The following is a 19,662-nucleotide window of genomic DNA, read 5'->3' on the forward strand; positions in this document are numbered from 1 at the left end:
GCCCACCCTAGTTTCAGATATAGAAATCAATACAAATAGGAAACAGACTTTAGCTTGAATACACGCTGATGAAAAGTCCATTTGACCCCATAAATTTCTGTTTCACATTTTTTCCAAGCAAATGACTATTTTTAACATTTTCCAAAGCCTTATAAAAAAAAATGTCATTTTCCTATAGGTTACAAGAGCGCAATTATTCGTAATGCATTTTCCATAGGGTACCAGTGGTGTTCCGTATTTTTTTCTCGAAGACTACACAAACTAGCAAAAAACGGGTAGCAGTTCCTGTTACTGGAAATGCCAGTGTTGCATAACAACCCAAAAAATACATATGGTCATGCGGCAAAACTTGACTTTAAATGCAGTTGAAAAACATTGTCTATTTTTTTTGCTTAATGTTTCCGTGGCAAATAAGATGACATTGAATATATTTTAGATGAAATGAAAGCCATTCAGATTTCAGACCTTATATAGCTAAATACGTGAATTTAGGTAAATAGTTAGAAAGTTCAGTCATACGGGAAATGACTATAGGTGATGTTGAATATTTTATAAAACATGATAATCTAAGTTTGTATACTTATGATTACATAATTTTCACATTGGTACAAAGGATATACACGTGTAAAAAGCATTACAAAATCATGAAGTCGTATACATTTTTGTTTCGTGTCTGCCATGCCTGTGAAAATATTTCTAACAAAAAATTAGGAATAGTCCTAACAAGGATGTAATTTATTCCTTGAAGAACAGCTCTTGCAAAATAATATATTATTCGTTGTAAATTGTTGGGGTATAATTATGTTTTTCAAGGAGGCTGTGTATTCCTTGACTTTATTTCTAGTACTTTCTTTTAAATGAGTATGCTATGCTTTAAGAATTTGTTTCTTTGTAAAGAAAGAAAGTTATTTCTTTTGAGACACCGTCATCGGAAAGAATTGACTTTTTATTTTATTAAAATTAAGTGCATGTGTAAATGATTTTGTTGGGCGGATTTAATTCAAAATTATCTATGACACGCCTTTTGCGGTGTGTTAGTGTGTGCTTCGGTTGTTATGTGCTGTATTATGTATAATGTATATTGTAAAAAAAAATGGTCGCCATAGAACATATGGGTAAAAATTCAAGTATCGTCAAATGGTCTAGGGTGTAAACTTAAGTCGAAAATGATGAATTGTCGATGCCTTACTACTCCTTAATCACCGACCATTTATCGTAAGGGAGAGCATGTTTTTTTTTATTCTAAATTTCTTTAAAAATATTATTTTCCAGAAGGGAAGGAAAAAAATAGTTTGTTTCCATTGTAAGCTAGGGGAAAACATCAATACTACATTGAGTTTCAAATTTGTTTTCTTGTTCCTGTATTTCTGTGGAAAAAATATTTTGTTTTTGCCAAAGTAGAAAAAAATACTTGTTCCAAAAGAAAAAAAAAAATGCCCCCACATAAAAATGATTGTCGGTGCCTTACTATTACACCATTTAATGCAGTACCCTAAACATTTCTCTTGCAAGCTTACATATACTACCCAAAAGGAGTTTAGCAACACAACTTCTGACTGAAAATAAAGTAAAACAATATCTCGGTTTATCTTTCAGGTTTGTTTTTTCTTAAACTTCAATCAAATTGAAAACCCTGACAGGCATTATATATAAAGGGTTAAAACACCTAGTCATTTGGTAAAATGACTGAAATTTTGAAACAAAATTCAACAAATTGCTTGTTCAGTTTCAGATAACTTTTAAAAGAAAATATGATTATCATTTACATTCATATGACCCAAAACACAATATCATGCATAGAAAATATTTAATGGTTCGGTAAAACTGAGTCTATTCTTCTAAAACCACCAAATACAGTCTGTATGTCATAATAAGTTCTTTTTAGTGAAACTATGTGAAGTATGTAAAACAAAGAGGTAAGTTCTGCAATGGATTGGCCCTGATAAAAAGTAAAATAATATAAATACCGAGCTCCAAGGGAAATTGAAATCGAAAGTCCCTTATCAAATTGCAAAATCAAAAGCCCAAACACATCAAAACGAATGGAAACAACTGTCATATTCCTGACTTGGTACAGGCATTTCCTTATGTAGAAAATGGTGGATTAAACGTGGTTTTATAGCTAGCTAAACCTCTCACTTGTATGACAGTCGCATAAAATTCTATTATATTGACAACAATGTGTAAACAAGAATTTCGACGGCCGCTTGATATGAAGGTATGTTGAATAGGGACAGAAAAGTTGCCTTTCAACAGGCCACCAACAAACCGGTCAAAGAGTTCTTAACGTGAAGATAGTGTTGCACTTTCCTAACATGTGGCATCATATTTAATGTCCCCATTTTGAAAGAATGCGAAATTAAACACCCTGCACAGCGGAACGAATTCCCCTCTATATATAGCATGGGTTTCGCCAAACAAGATCGTGCTTGGTTGTGATGCAAAGATATGAGTATCTTAATTTTCACTATCTCAAGGGCATTGTTGGGTCTTTCCAATCTGATGAATTAATGCCACAGTAGTTAACCGTTGTTAAAATCTCAAAAATAGACAAAAAAGAGACAAATAAAGGTGCAAAGTCAGAGTAAGCGTCTACTGCAATGGATGCACCACCCGACGTGCATATATCTGCTTCAGATTATCAAATGCTTTGATAAGCAAAAATATGTCAGTCAACCTAATCATGCTAATGTGACTTTGAATCTATTGGAAACACATGATAAAGACGATAATCATGTATGTGCTTTTTGTGAAACCCAATGTGGGTCGAACGTTAAGTGTTTTATAAGAAATAGTATTGACAAGGCTGAATGTTGCATGGTCCGGGTTTCACCAAATGTGGTTGTAGTGCTAAGAACAGATTTTATGTCAGACGATTTATTTGCAAAAAAATCAGGACACATGTGTAACAAATCCTTCCATCCGTGAAACATTATATGCAACAAGAAATAATTGTCGAGTTCGGTGCAGGAATTTTAAATAATTCAGTAGAATATATTTTTAATTGTTAGATTTCTGAAAATTCAAGCTTTAAAATTCAGTAATTATCATAGATAAAACTGCCCTGTTGTTCAAAACTTTCAATTGCTCAGTTTTTGTGAATATTTCATTCTATAAAATAATCAGGTATTTTGTAGAATGCCTGATTAAAATAGTCAATATATAAAATGCCTGAACCTTACATTTTAGAAAATGCCTAAAGTTTTCAGGCATTTTACAAAATGCCTAAGTTTAGAAAATGCCTGTAACATATACATATATGGAAATTAAGTGATTTTTTTTCCTATATAGCCATACTATTTTTTTCGTGCAGAAATTCATATTTGTCTTTAAACAGTGATTTCACTAAAAATGTAAAACATAACAATCATAAAAGTATTTCATTTTTTTTAAGAAACTGCAGACATTTCTGTATAAAAAAAAAATCATTCAACTTGGACAAGAAATAGCTTAGTAGAATTTTTATTAAAACTGTGTTTTATGTGAAATTATAACAGAATTTCCGAACGGAGAACGTGTAACTTTTGACCTTAAACTGTATATACCTACCCGTGTCAAAAGGTTTGGGATAATCACTAATTCTAAATTTATGGTGTCAAAATAATGGTATGCAAAGTGTTTTCTCGGTTTTTTTTTAATTGTTTTTATATACTTAAATATAAAAAATGACTATTTTGATCAAGAGATTTTTTATCGATTAGCTACATGTAGATATAAAACAATCTTTTTAGATTTTCATGGCTTATCTTTCTAACAATGAAATGTTCCGTGCTTGGTTATCACTGATTGAAGATCTTGTATATGTATATGTCCCAGACCATCTTATTATTAGGACCATATGAGTATATACTCGTTTGGTTATTAACGGGTCGGACCATATTAGTATTCAGGCCATATAGGTATTTTTCAAATAAATTCTAACTTCCTTCGCAGGAACGCACAAGTCGTTTTCCGAACCGAAATTGGTACACGTTTACTTACTGAAATGCTTTATCTTTGACTTGTTGGTGTATGTTATTTTGCCTTTGCTGGAGTGGTTTCAAAGCGCCTTTATTATATTTATTTTGGGAATGGACGTTTTCTCGTTTTCCTCGGCCGGTGTTTAGATTTGTTTAAAAAAGAAAAAAAAATCTAATATCTGCTAATTTTTCCATATAAAAGTAAAGGGACAGCATGTATAAACTACTGTTATTGTAAAATCGTATGAATATGAGCAAGAACACATTTAATTACTAAAACTAATATGAAATATTTTTTTTACTAAAAACAAATTTAAAAACCAGAAAAAAGAAAAAAAGAGAAATAATGATTTCCATATAATTGAATAGTTCAAAATTTTATTTGTAGAAACACTAAATTTATGACACATTGAAGGGTTATCATACAATTTGCAGGAAATAAAAACTTTTCAACGTTCATCGTATTTTGAAAAAATCACCCTGAACATATGAGTATATACGCATATGGTCCAAATACTCATATGGTCCGGAACATATATTTAAAGGATTCTAAATTATAATTTATTCTTTCTGGTGAATTAAATTTAATTTAGTTTTGTTTTTCAATTTGTAAAATTGTATGTTTTCCTCATCGTTTTCATATCCAGATTGTTCGTTCTTGTTTCTTTACGATTTTGTTTGTCTAATAAGATGTCTTCAACAGAAGAATCGTTGCACATTTCTCAACTTCTGAAATAAATGTACGATCGCGAAGAATTAACAACATAACCACCATAAAACTAACGCTGACTTGTTGCTCTGTGTTTGTAATTGTATCTCAATATGTGCCATTGGTGAGTTGTTTGTCAATACAACGAACTATATTCCAACAGCTAGAAAGCCGATTATTAATTAAAAAAAAAAGAGTGGTGGAAAACAGTTGAGCTTAAACAGTATTATTCATATAGTTTATGATCATTTATGTGGCGTTTACCTTTAGTTGAAGAAAAATTTTATTATTTCTATCCGAATGCATTACAAGAGACATATAGATTCCACCATTGTAACAGATGTGTTACGATATTTCTCCACTCGAGACAGTTAAATTTTAATATTTAAAGCGCGAGGCTTGCCGAGCTTTTTAAATAATTAAAATTTAACTGTTGAGAGTGGCGAAATATCGTAATACACGAGTTATAGTGGTGGAATCTGTTTCTCTAATGACTTTTATCCTTCCTTTTCAAAGATTTGCAGAAACATGTGTTCTTTATATGTGACGTCATCAGGCCTGGTCGCCTTTTTTCATGACGTCACAATAGGACATTTAGAAGAAACCATGGAAATTTGACGTCATAATTAAATTTCGACCAATCTTTGCCGAGAACAAACATTTCACTAGTGAAGAGAACAATTGTTTCACAATCTGTTGGGAAATGTGAAAATAGTGAGAGAAAAAAAGAGAAATATAGACCTCGCACCGTTCTAAGAAACACACACAACGTAATTCAATCTCGTATAATCGTATAAATTCCTTGTTTGCCAGGGAACAATTTACCATTAAGTTGGAATTTTCTGCCGTCCATGAATGGAACACAGGCAACGATTCCTGTCAGAAATACCTTGATCTAACCAAATTCAAGACTCAAGCAAATGCAGGAATGTCGCTTACATTTCTGTTTTCTCTGAGAACATACATGTAATACATCAAAAGCCTTTTGAAACTGTTTCAATTAAAATAGTTTTAAAGATTTACAAAGCCATAACAAAGTCACAATTTTAAGGAGTGTATGAAAAAGTATAATTTTGTAAACATCCTCAGTCAAGACGTTCTAAAATTGACTTGTGACTAACTATCTATGATTAGTTATTTATAGAACAACGTACGTCAGATCAAAAGTTTATAAAGTTAAAAATAGAATTGTGTGTATTCACAATAAAAAAAAACTATTTTGTCTAACAAATTTAAACTATATAACTGCTTAAAAGAGTGTATAGTGTAGTTCAGAAAAAAAATAACTATTGCAGAGAGGACGAAAGAAATATGTCTCGTACTATTGATGGAAACGACACAGCTACTTATTTGAAACCGGGACATACTTAAATAATAACAGATCAAGACAAATGTACTGGTAAGATTTTGTGTAATTGCTGTATCACAATGTTAAGATGATAACGGAGTTGTAAGATTTAAAATAAAAAGGTTTGATAACGTTTATTTGAAGATTTTTAGTATTTCACCTTACTAGGAAAAGTTAACAGTGTGGGTGCTTTTTAACTTATTAAGCATGTAAAGTTTTATCTTAGTAAAACGTAAATCTGAAAAAGAGAAGCGCGATATTTGTGTGTTTGTAAGACATGTTAGAAGTATGGAAATTACAAACGGTTGCAGAATTTTATGAAGAATAATCGTTCTCTTTCATGAGTTTAACGATATATAAAAATACGCATGACATTGATTTCGTTGGGCGTGACATGTGTTTATAGAATGACCGTCATCATGTACGCACGAAAAGTTTGTAAAGCCAAATATATGAAATGTTTGAGAGAACACCTTAAAAAGGTAAAAAACAGGATAGCCAAACTTGAATAATTACATTACATATATGTTTCATAAAAATCCGAACTATTGATAGGCTGATAACAAACGAGAGACATTCCAAAATCCGATTGTATTTCCCAATAAAATGTAACATTCCTGTCGGCTTTTGTAAAATTATTTAATATAAGAACTGGACCTTTACCGACAAATGTGTCATTTAAATTGTGCCTGTCCCGAGGGGCCTGTTGTTGGGTGATGGTATACTTGTATAGTGCAATGATACTAAACAAGTGATAGTGAAAACAGCAGATAGTCCGTGAGCACGTCGCATGTTTCTGAAGTGGCATCCATTATGTACAAACAGTGTCGAAAGCTAAATTTATTCGTCGAGAGCATAAAAACATATAACGGAATTCAACTTTAGCAAAATAGTCTAGACAGTCGAAGGTCAAGTTCGCCTGAGGGAGTTTTCACCTTATTTTTAGTTCCATGACATAATTCATGAACTGGAAATTTACAGTGCATCATTTAGCTCATGTTGGTACAAGAGCACTAGCTTTTTGGTAGATGATGAAATACTCTATATTCGAAAAAAAAAAATTGCATGAAACTAGAGAATGTTCAACCGGAAATGAAAATAATTTTTTTAAAACTTTTCGGGATATAGATAAATTAAATTTCCGACCAAAAATATCATTAATGTGATGAATACACAAAGAAGACTTCAGTATTTGCCCCTGTAGTATTTTCTTACTGTTTTCAATTATTTGATTTTGGCATTTCTCGAATCCCTGTCTACATTTGACATGATAACGTACCACTTAACACTCCGTTTCATTAATATGCGTGTACATGTATCGTCTTCAACTCATTAATTTTCCAGTGGTTAATTTAGTGTAAATAGCCATGAGTGTATAATGTCCAGGAAATTTTTACAATATCAGCTTTGATATGCTTTGTGTGGCTAATATGGATGGGTTATTGGGAATTTCAATATGTGCTTTGAGGTCAAGTTCAAGTGTGATGATATGTGTTTGCTGTATCCACTATTTAATTAAATTGTGTAAAATATTTGGGTTGGGTATATGTAACATAACGTTTTAGATACATACTATAACACTTGGCGCTATATCATATAACACCTAACTAGCCTTGGTTGTTCTTATGTTGTGCTGTGAAACCAGTGTCCCAGATAAGAGGGAGGGTTGGCGTGCCCGCAACCATGTTTGAACAAGCCAAATTATGTATGTGCTGTCCCAAGTCAGGAGCCTGTAATTCATTGGTTGTCGGGTTTTTTTTTTTATGTATATCATATTTGTTTTATGTTTATTGTTGTGTGCATAAATCAGGCAGTTAGTTTTCTTGTTTGAATTGCTTAACATTTGTCATTTCATGGATTTTTTTAATAGCTTGCTATGCGGTATGTGTTTTGCTCATTGTTGAAGGCCGTACGATGACCTTTAGTTGCTAACCTTCTATGTCATTTGGTCTCTGGCAGAGAGTTATGATTTTCATTGAAAAAGTGTGTACAAAATTTGGTAGTGTCTTAAATTTTATAATTAGGAACACAATAGAGGTTGTTATCATAAATATTTAACAATTTTTATGTGATTCATATCAGTTTCATATATGTAGCCAAAACCCGCATATTTGTTTTTAAGGGGTTTTCCTACTATATCATGAATAAAAATCATTGTATCTGTTGAAAATCACAATATAAGATTAATTTGGCTTGGATTATTTAGATATAATTGTTTCCACGAGAGAAGAGTACATGATGAAACTTGATCTGCCGTATCCGTGGAGAAAAGCTAAAGCTAAAACACGCTTTACATTATATTTGACAGATTGTTGTATATTGCTTGTGCTCTCTAAAACGGCAAGGGTTTAATCATTACCATTGGAATAGGGATAGAAAGCGTGACTGTCACTACTTAACATATAGATCGAAACAAAATTGTTTATTTCAGCCCATTGTATTGCTTAAAATGCCAACAAATATACACTTTTGTGATCTAAAATATTTACCAGTGACTTAATTTTGGAGGTTGATTATATTTGCATCTGTGCAGCTCTTTTATTACTCATTGTATAAAATTAATTTATTTTTCAGACAGATTTTGAAGCGAACACGCCACCCTACTTCAAAGCTCCAAAACCATAGATGTACACAGTATCGTTGATATACCCGAAAACGCGGCGTCTGTTTTACCGTCAGAAAACACTATTCCGATCAACCATAATAAAAAGGAAACAGACAAGAAAGAGCAACCTTCGAAAATAGCAAATCAATTAAAAAAATTGCTACCTAATATATGTACTTTACTGGTAGTATTAGTAATTTTTGTATGTTACATCATATTAAATAGAAATGGTACAAGCCAGTTTGTCAATCTGAAGGTTAACTTTGATTTACGTAGTTTTGAAACTACATCTGGGAAAATTCCATGGAGACCCATCGACGCAAATTTCGTTATATTAGAAGTGAATGGCACAATGATATGCGTTCTCCAACCTGGATCCTATTCAATCGATGTAACGTTGAATTTGGGTGACAGACGTAATAAAGAGTCAGTCACTGCATCTGTATGTATTTTGAATAGCAGAGACAAGATTGGAAACCGGTGTATCCCTGAAGTTCTTCCAGCACACATGCAGAGGTCTGTGACGGCTAGTGTTAATCTTAACTTGCAGAAAGACGATAAAATCTGGGTCAATGTTAAAGGATTAAATCTTGTCTATCAACGACCCGATGTTAACAATATGTCGATAAGAAAATATGACACATAGGGAGGCTCATAAAAATGATGGCGAGTGGAAGTCCATCGGCTATCCTTGTATAGCAGTGCCGTCAACATGAAATACAATTGTCGTTTTCAATTGGCACAAAAGAAATTACTCAACAGCAAGACTGTTTAATAGTTTCGGCAATGTTAGCAGTAATAAAGCCATTGATCAACACATACAAATTGTAGATATTGTTATGGTTCAAAGATGAAAGTAGGATGTACTGTTATGGAAACAGTTTATTTCGATGGGAATATATTTGAAGTGTAAATAACAAATACACTCTTTACATTTTGTATAAAAATACAGTCTCATGTATGTCTCTTATATGTATATTTATACAAATTAAAGAGTAAAGCCGCCAAAAATTGTTGAATGGCTATAATTAAAAAAAATGACATATAGTAATCAATCTGAAGAGAACATGAAAAGCTAAAGGATTGAAGCTCGCATATCAACTTACTGATGATAAAAGAATATGACAAAATGGGTGGTGAGGAGAACCATATCTTATACAAACCGAAACAGCTTATTGTCTTAAAACAACGAGTTCATTCATCTCAGGTTCCCGTGCGTTGTTTTACGGTCACCAATTATGTTATTCTTACAACCGGCACGAGTTATATTGAGGGACCTACAGATGACACTATATAATGGATAGAGCAAAAGTCAACTTGCAGTGGTCTAACTTGTATTCTAAGGTTATAATCCATTATTTAAAAATAAAATGATTATTAAAACTATTGATTAGTTCTATTAATCTTCCAAGAACCCCTTCGTAGTGAAGGTTTTATGTAAATACAATCGACCGGCTGTACAGATTTCGTTAGAAGTATCTATAAGCTTGTCTTTATTTGTTTGATTATTTATTTTGTTTAGTATTTCAGTCTTGTGTAGTTGAAACACGCGTCTGGTGTACTTAATTCTAATCCTAATGAACCTCAAATTTTTAGGGAGTTGGTTATATAGAATATAGTTTAGTTGTACATTTTTAATCCATGAGGAGGAACATATGCTGAAATGGCCTTTTACCTTCCTGTAAAAGGGGAAAAAAACAATTTGGGATAGATGTGGGGGAATTTACAAGACTTGGTTGAAAGCAAATTTGTATAGATGATCTGATCCACTCATAATTAATCTGTTAAAATCAATCGGGTCCAGGACCAATCCAGTATATCTTATCATAATCCTTCGTTTTTAATTCAATTTTCTATGTGCATACATTTAGAGTAATTAAGAGCTTGTAAACTCAGTGTATGATAAATATTTCCGGTTATGGAATACATTCTTCTGCATTTATTTCCATATTTTTCTAGAAATTCACAATTGCATGTTTGTAGTATAATTATTGTGTGTGTACTAAAAAAAGGTGTTTCGGTTATGGTCATGTAGACCTAGGCTTATCCTCATCAGGTATCCCTAGCCTATATGTTTCCTCCTTTGTAATATGTAGAATAGTTCCAATTTGATTTCTCTTATGGGGATACGACACCTGTTTATACAATCGTTTTTTATCTTTGTTCTTCTTTCTGTTTTTTTGTTATTGTTTCCTTTTTTTTTATTTATAAGCTCTTCAATTAGTTTATTGTTCGTGATATTTTTTTCTTTTTATTGATTTCATCTGTTTATATATTTTTTTCTTCTTTGAATTCGTTAAATACTCTTTTAGATTATTATGTCTGTTAGTATGTAAAACGTTTCCTCATTGCTTTTAATACTCTATTTGAGAGATTAAATATTTTTTGTTATTCTATTTGAGAACAATATAGTTATTAAAGCAGTCTCTTTTTGAGAGATCATTTTATTTTTGCTTTTCTATTAATAGCAGTCTCTATTTGAGAGATTATTATATGTTCTTTTTGAGAATAACTTGTATTAATAATCTCTATTTGAGATATGATTATTACTGTTTTTTTCACAAAAATAAAAAGCAGTCTCTATTTGAGAGATTACTTATTTTTTGCTATTCTATTAATAGCAGTCTCTATTTGAGCGATTATTATATGTTGCTATTCTATTTGAGAATAATTTGTATTATCAATCTCTATTTGAGGGATGATTATTACTGTGTTTTTTTTAACAAAAACAAGACACAACAGTCCTTACTTCCTATGTTATAGCGTTAATGTAGATCCTGCACTGTGTGATAGATAAGTATGTGTATTGTATCAGTCAAATATTTCTATCTAATCGCTTTCACGTGATTGCAAGATCTCGTATGCTGATTGGTTGATTCTATATACGTCACAGATACATGCACGTGTATTTTTGACCTGTTTACCTGACCTAAACTATATCTTGAAATAGTTCAGGAGTGCCCGTAACAGATACACATAATAATGTATTATTTTCTTCTTCTGGATCGATATTACTAATGAAAATAAATAGAAAATCCTTCAGGTGAGGTCAAAAATACACGTGCATGTATCTGTGATGTATATAGAATCAACCAATCAGCATACGAGATCTTGCAATCACGTGAAAGCGATTAGATAGAAATATTTGACTAATAAAATACACATACTTATCTATCACACAGAGCAGGATCTACATTAACGCTATAACATAAGAAGTAAGGACTGTTGTGTCTTGTTTTTGTTAAAAAAAACACAGTAATAATCATCTCTCAATTAGAGATTGATAATACAAATTATTCTCAAATAGAATAGCAACATATAATAATCTCTCAAATAGAGACTGCTATTAATAGAATAGCAAAAAATAAGTAATCTCTCAAATAGAGACTGCTTTTTATTTTTGTGAAAAAAACAGTAATAATCATATCTCAAATAGAGATTATTAATACAAGTTATTCTCAAAAAGAACATATAATAATCTCTCAAATAGAGACTGCTATTAATAGAAAAGCAAAAATAAAGTGATCTCTCAAATAGAGACTGCTTTAATAACTATATTGTTCTCAAATAGAATAACAAAAAATATCTAATCTCTCAAATAGAGTATAAAAAGCAATGAGGAAACGTTTTACATACTAACAGACATAATAATCTGAAAGAGTATTTAACGAATTCAAAGAAGAAAAAAATATATAAACAGATGAAATCAATAAAAAGAAAACAATATCACGAACAATAAACTAATTGAAGAGCTTATAAATAAAAAAGAGGAAACAATACCACAAAAACAGAAAGAAGAAAAAAAGATAAAAAACGATTGTATAAACAGGTGTCGTATCCCCATAAGAGAAATCAAATTGGAACTATTCTACATATTACAAAGGAGGAAACATATAGGCTAGGGATACCTGATGAGGATAAGCCTAGGTCTACATGACCATAACCGAAACACCTTTTTTTTAGTACACACACAATAATTATACTACAAACATGCAATTGTGAATTTCTAGAAAAATATGGAAATAAATGCAGAAGAATGTATTCCATAACCGGAAATATTTATCATACACTGAGTTTACAACTCTTAATTACTCTAAATGTATGCACATAGAAAATTGAATTAAAAACGAAGGGTTATGATAAGATATACTGGATTGGTCCTGGATCCGATTGATTTTAACAAATTTGTATAGATGATCAAGTCACTTAGTTCAAAATTATTTCAGACTTAAAATGAAAACAAAAATAATAGTTATCTTTTGATCGGTACTGTTTATCTATGTTTTAAATTATGTTGTGTTTAGCTATGAAAACAAGCGGTAAAGAAAAATGTATGTAAATCAATGTTTTATGTTCATGTACTTATTTATATATAAAGTATAGGCAGTGGAATAAAACATTCATTTCCCTTAGCTTAAGGAGATATGAATATTTCGTCACCCTCGAAAAGTCATATTTCCCTCGGGCATGGCACTCGGGAAATATGAATTTTCTTGGGTGAACAAATCTTCATATCTCCCTCAGGCACGGGAAATAAATGTATAATATTACATCTAAACTGTTTTGTTCCAAAATCCTTAACAAAGTAAGTCACGATTTCTAATAGTGGAGCGGCGAATGTTGAAAAAGACGCATAGTTAACGAGTTTATATTACCTAAATACCCCACAGAATATTAATGTCTTAAAATGTCTATCGATTATTCAACTTAAAAAAAAATAAGTGTCGTAAATATCAAATGTGGTGACAATGACGTTAAACTTACCTTAACTGACGTTACCAAACTATCACCGAAGACCCTACTACTGTTTCGATAGACAAATCTCATAATTAATCCTTTTCTAAACATGATGTGTGAACTAAATTGGTTAACATACATTATAAGGGCATTTTTAATGAGTGCTATATTTAAAGCACAGAGCATCTGAAAATTGTGAAAAACACATAAAAAAATCACTGCTTTTCACCTATTCTGGATATTTGTCAAACATGAACCGACGCTGTTCTGGTTTCTAGTTATTAACCCACATTAAGCAATTTTATGGTGGTCATTTGTAGTTATTATCACGCGTTTTTCTTGTTTACTTTAGAATTTCTGAAGCTTTACGATTTATTTATATTATTAGGTATTGTTGTTTAGTCGTGTTTGTTGAATTTAACTGTGAAAGTGACAATCATTGGAGGATGCGTTTGGTTTTCAGGTGTGTTCGATCTGTTGGATATTCAAGTAAAAGGACAATTACACTAAGTCGTTAAAACTGGCTCCGTCCGATGCCAAGAAAAGGTGCTCTTCAGTTGGAGTTGACAAATACATTACGTGCAACTTTGTATTTGCTGAAATTTTAAGAAAATCAACAGAAAAGTTTTCATCTAGAAAAAAAGTCTGCTATTATAAAATGCTGCAGCACCAGATATGAAGCCAGATTTGTCCAATTCTTTGTTGGTTGAAAGTAATGTTGACCTGGCCTCTCGATACATTAAAGTGCAATTTTAATTTGCAAGAAAATTTCTCAAAGAAAGTGAAAACATTACATATCATGCTGGAAGATTAGCAAATCTAAATGTTAGAGCAGGCGACGCTGAAATGATATACCGAATAAAGCATGAGAATTTGCTCAATAACGCAGTTTATCATGCTGCATGTTTGACCACATGCTTGGCATAAAGACCAAATTACACAAAGAGTAGTTAAAATTATAGACAAAGTCATTATTCGTTACAAAGAGAATCTTGTTATTTAACTAATGTTGATAATGTACCAGTCTTTCTTACCAAATAACATTAGTTAAATCTACTGCAATTACTCAAGACTCAAAGCTACACTTAAGAAGCACTACATAGATGTCGTAGTATTCTTTTCTAAACAAGGACATGGTAAATCGAACATTTAATTTGCAAGCGTCATTTCTATTGGCGACACATTTAAAGCCGCGAATAACATCAAAGCAATATCGAAAAAAGTTAAAAAGCCGACATACAATAATGTTATCAGCTGTCCGACTTCACGCTGTAATCATGAAGAGGCAAAATCCACAATGATTTTCCATGATTTTCTACCTGATGCTTAAAATTACAAAATTAAGAAGTATGTGTTCAGACTGGTTCCACTGACAGCTTGAAGGATAACAGACGATTTTTCATAGTTCACGCCACCGTTTCGTATTTTGACCCAGTTTTCATCGAAATTCTGACGATCATTCATGCCTAGAGTGGATTTTATTTCACAGTTTGTGTGGAATCGGTAAAAAGTCGGTATGCAACCTCCTTATGACGAAAGCAAGCCACTTCAGTAATCTTCTAGCATTAGCACGCGGTGATGTTGATAGTGCTATAGATGATGCTAAAGTGTTTGTTACTGCGTTATACGACTTAAAATACAAGTTCAATAAATCGCACAACAATTTAAATTAGCTAAGACAACAGTTGGCTATATATAAAAATAAGAGTGTAATAAAGCTGCCGCCACGTGAGTTAGTGTTTAAGCAACACGTACTTCATTTGTACGTGCACTATAACAAAGCAAAGTTTTGGTGTAGGCAAATGTTGCCATGTAAATTTAGTTGGAAAATATAGCAAAATGACAAGTAAAAGCAAGTTTTCTTTGAAGGACAAATGACATCAGACTCTCAACAAGACATTGTTTGATCGTGTAAGGGGGAAAGCATGTGCAGGCAGCAGGTGTTAACATGGAGCAGCGACTCATTTCTAAAACAATGTTACGAGAAAAAATTACCCGTAAGTCATGAACATTTGAGTATATCTTACGATTAATTTTAGTCGTAAGATTTCTTAGTGAAAGAGTCGTAGGTGGCCTATTGCAAGGCAAAATTGTTGTCTCTATCAAATATACCCTCATATTCCAGTGGCAGTCTAAATTTCCCCGACCTTCATCCCGGACGTCCTCTGTTACAGGACCTACCTATTGTATTTATTGTTGATGTGTTCTCGTCCTGAACATGAATGACAATTTGCCACTGGATGTTAATCAACCAACAATCAATCAATCAATATTTCTTGAACGAATTTGTGTATTATCAAAATGTAGGTAATTGTAATAATGTACTTGCCGTATCCGCCGACATAGCTGATGACACAGATGACATATCACGAACATTATTTATTGGAATTATTTTCTAACTAAATTGGGGTGTTCCTCGTTCATGTCGTACGTGAATTTTAGCATAGCTTTCTATATTTTTTTGGACGTTTCATTTTGTATATGAAAACGGTTATGTCTGACTTTTTTAATTTGTCATCAAACCCACTTGAATTCACTACAGTACCGTCGAATGAAAGTTAATCGTAATTGTCATTTCAATAACTCATGCTTCTTGTATCATTTGAAAAATTATCGTGTATTGAGACAAACAGAGGGAAATGTTTTCAAGAAAACTCCGTGACATTTCGAATCCTGGAAAACTGAGACGAAATCTAACCTGCAAATGTTGTTTGATTTATTGACAATGTTTTTTGGATACTCTTTTTATATATATTATTTTCAAATGTTTGTATATCTTGTCCAGAAATGCTATTTATCGAGGTAGAAGATCAAGGTCATTCTGTTGCAGCTATTTATTAGGCTTTGCAATTTCCATCAAACGTGTTACCTTCGAAAAAGTTGAATAATACGTTATTCTGACGTCATGCGCAAATATAAAACACATCTATATCGGAACTTAAGCATTGATAAATAACTGTAATTATATAATTTATTGAAAGTATTCTAGATTTAAAAAACAAAAATGCAGTTTGTTTCTCTAGATGAAGAAAAAGAAATTTTTAAGTGATGACCTTTGTCCTTGATTTAAGGCATGATGGTACCAGCTTTCATATTTACGACACATATATTCAAAAAGTATACGATTTAAGCTTTCAAATGAGCTATTTTAATGCCATGAGATATGGAGGTAATTTAAATTTCTAAAATTGTCCTCTCCGACGCTCCTCTATAAGGAAGAATATGAAAACAGACGTTCTAAAATAGATCATATTATAAATAAACACAACAATAGTAAACATAGAGAGTGGTTTTCCACATCTTAAAATGGATTATTTCTAGAAATTCTAAAATAAGTCGTCCTTCGTCGTTAAACATATAAACATGTTACGAGTGCATGGTTTTGTTCACAAGTAATTATTTATTGCAAAGAGGACGAAAGAAAATTGTCTTAGATTATGGATAAAAACGACATTTCTACTTATATCCAAAATGAACATACTACACCATTTACTGATCAAACCTTTAAGATAACAACCAAATCTGGTAAGATTCTGTATTTTTACTGAATCACAATATAAAGAATGGTAAGTGAGGATATAATTTGAAGCATTTTAAGGAAATTGACATGATTAATTTACGATTAACTTTTTTTTTTGCTTTGAATGTGTCAGTTTGAGTGAAAATGTGTACTTCGAAAATGTAGCGAGAATCATAAGAACGTGGTATATTGAATAGTGTAATCAGTATTTGCCCGTAGTATCTTCTTCATGTTTTCAATAGTTTTGAACCAGCAGTTTCCGAAGTCCTGCATGTCTAAATATGATATAATTTAGTTCCATTAAAGTTCTGTTTTATTAGGGTAATCGAATTCATTTTCCTTTGAAATAGATAAATATAAAAATAAGGAGATGTGGTATGATTGCCAATGAGACAACTATCCACCAAAGTTCAATTGAAGTGGATGTAAGCAATTAAAGGCAACCGTACAGCCTTCAACTATGAACAAAAAACCCATACCGTGTGGTCGGATATAAAAGGCCCCGACATGAAAAATATGAAACAATTCAATTGAGAAAACCAACGTTCTAATTTATAACAAAACAGTTTACGAAAAACAAATATGACAGACATGATCCAAAGTCAACCACTGAACTACAGGCTCCTAACTTAGGACAGGCACATAAAGAATGCGGCTGGGTTAAACATGTTTGTGAGCGCTCAACCCTCCCCGAACCTGGGACATTAAAACATAAGAACAAACTGTAAAAATCAGTTGAAAAAGGCTTAACTCATCAGATGGATTCAAATAGAAATACATCTAACAAAAACACAAAGTGGACGTGAACGGGTACGAATGTCTTGTATACAGAACGAAAGGTATCAATTAAATATATTTCATCCTGCACATTATACCAAACACTTATTTTTACAAGAAATTTCATCGCCGCTATTAGAGTACGGTCATGGGAATATTGCCGTCGCCGATAAACAGTTGCTAAATATCGTATGTCATCTCAGTTCCTAGTCAGTTTGGGGGAAGGAAAAAAAATCGAATGACCAGGACTTGATTTTATACCAATTAAAGGGTTTGAAAATTATGGTAAAACTTGGTGTTTATCTATATATAAAATTTGTGTAATGCATTTAGCATTTTTTACATTTCAGCGCAAAGTCGAGGCTTAATTGTACTTCATATTTTCTAGTATATAGTTGAGCCTTGTGACGTTTTTTTAAACATGATAAACTTGATAGATAACCTATTTCAAAACCTACAATTCGACCATGATGTCAAGTTTGGTACATCTCTTGCGACATCGTTTCTGCAGGGATGGAAAACAGATTTTTTTTTTGTATTTGTTTCATTACAAATTAATTCAAGACATATACTAAAAATTAATATTATATATATTTCAGACTGTGAACGCAGCAGTGAACACAACACCCTGTTACCAAACTCCATACAATTATCGGAAGAATCCCACAGAGTACTCATATCGTGTGATGAAATTGTCCCCAGTGGAACGAATACAAAACCTTTTACTAACACAAACTCTCACATCAATTCAACTAGTTCAGAGGTACACAGAATTGTTGATACATCCCAAAACGCGTCTGCTATACAGCCAGAAAAGATAAGTTTGATCGACAATTCTGAAAAGGAGACAGACAAAAATGTACAATCTTCGATGAAACACAAAATATCAAAACAATTTAAAAAAATTTCTCCTCATATTTTACAACTAGTTATTATTGGACTAGTATGTTACTTCATATGCAACAAAAATTGTGCAAGTCATGTGTCAAAACAGGAATCGACGTTTGTCAATCTAAATGTCAACTTTGATTTATATAGTGTTGAAACTACATCTGGGAAAATTCCATGGAGACCCATCGACGCAACTTTCGTTGTATTAGAAGGGAATGGCACAACGATTTGCGTGCTTCAACCTGCATCGTATTCAATCGATGTAACGTTTAATTTGGATAACAGACGAAATAAATATCCAGTCACTCTATCTGTGTGTATTTTGAACAGCAGAGACAGGAAGGGAAACCGGTATATCCCTGAAGTTCTTCCAGCACACATGCAGAGGTCTGTGACGGCTAATGTTAATCTAAACTTGCAGAAAGGCGATACAATCTAGGTCAATGTTAAAGGATTAAATCTTGTCGATCAACGTCTTGATGTTAACAGCATGTCGATAAGAAAATATGACACATAGGGAGGCTAATAAAAAAATGATGGCAAAGTGAAGTCCATCGGCTATCCTTGTATAGCAGTGCCGTGGATATGAAGAACAATCAAGCACGAATGAATTTATCTTGTACAGCAAGACTGTTTAATAGTTTTTGCTATTTTAGCAGTAGTATAGCCATTGATCGACACATATAAATGAAAGTAGGATGTACTGTTATGGAAACAGATTACTTCGGAGGGAGAGTGTAAATAACGTATACACTATTTATATTTTGTATAGAAAGACTGTCTCATGTATGTCTCTTATATGTATATATATTCTTATTAAAGTGTAAAGCCAAAAAAATTGTTGAAAGCCCATAAATAAAAAATGACATTAAGTAACCAATCAGAAGAGAAAATATAAAATTAAAGGATTGAAGCTCGTATATCCACTCTTTGGTGATAAGAGAATATGACAAAAATGGGTGGTAAGGAGAACCATATCGAAACAGTAATTGTCGTAAATTAACTAGTTCATTCATCTTGGTTTCCCGCACGTTGTTTTACGGTCGCCAATTATGTTATTATTATAACCGGAACGAGTTATATTGAAGGATCTACAGATGGTACATGTGCTAACGC

General features: G+C 32.2%; 1 long non-coding RNA gene across 1 annotated transcript; it reads left to right on the forward strand.

Annotated features, from left to right (window-relative positions):
• The first annotated feature begins 16,764 nt into the window (after positions 1–16,764).
• LOC127733599 (uncharacterized) lies at positions 16,765–19,060 on the forward strand. Its single transcript, XR_007997137.1, has 2 exons — positions 16,765–16,883; positions 18,255–19,060. It is a non-coding gene; the product is annotated as an uncharacterized LOC127733599 (long non-coding RNA).
• Positions 19,061–19,662: the final 602 nt, after the last annotated feature.

Source organism: Mytilus californianus, unplaced genomic scaffold (genome assembly GCF_021869535.1).
Source record: "Mytilus californianus isolate M0D057914Y unplaced genomic scaffold, xbMytCali1.0.p SCAF_3, whole genome shotgun sequence".
NCBI lineage: Eukaryota > Metazoa > Mollusca > Bivalvia > Mytilida > Mytilidae > Mytilus > Mytilus californianus.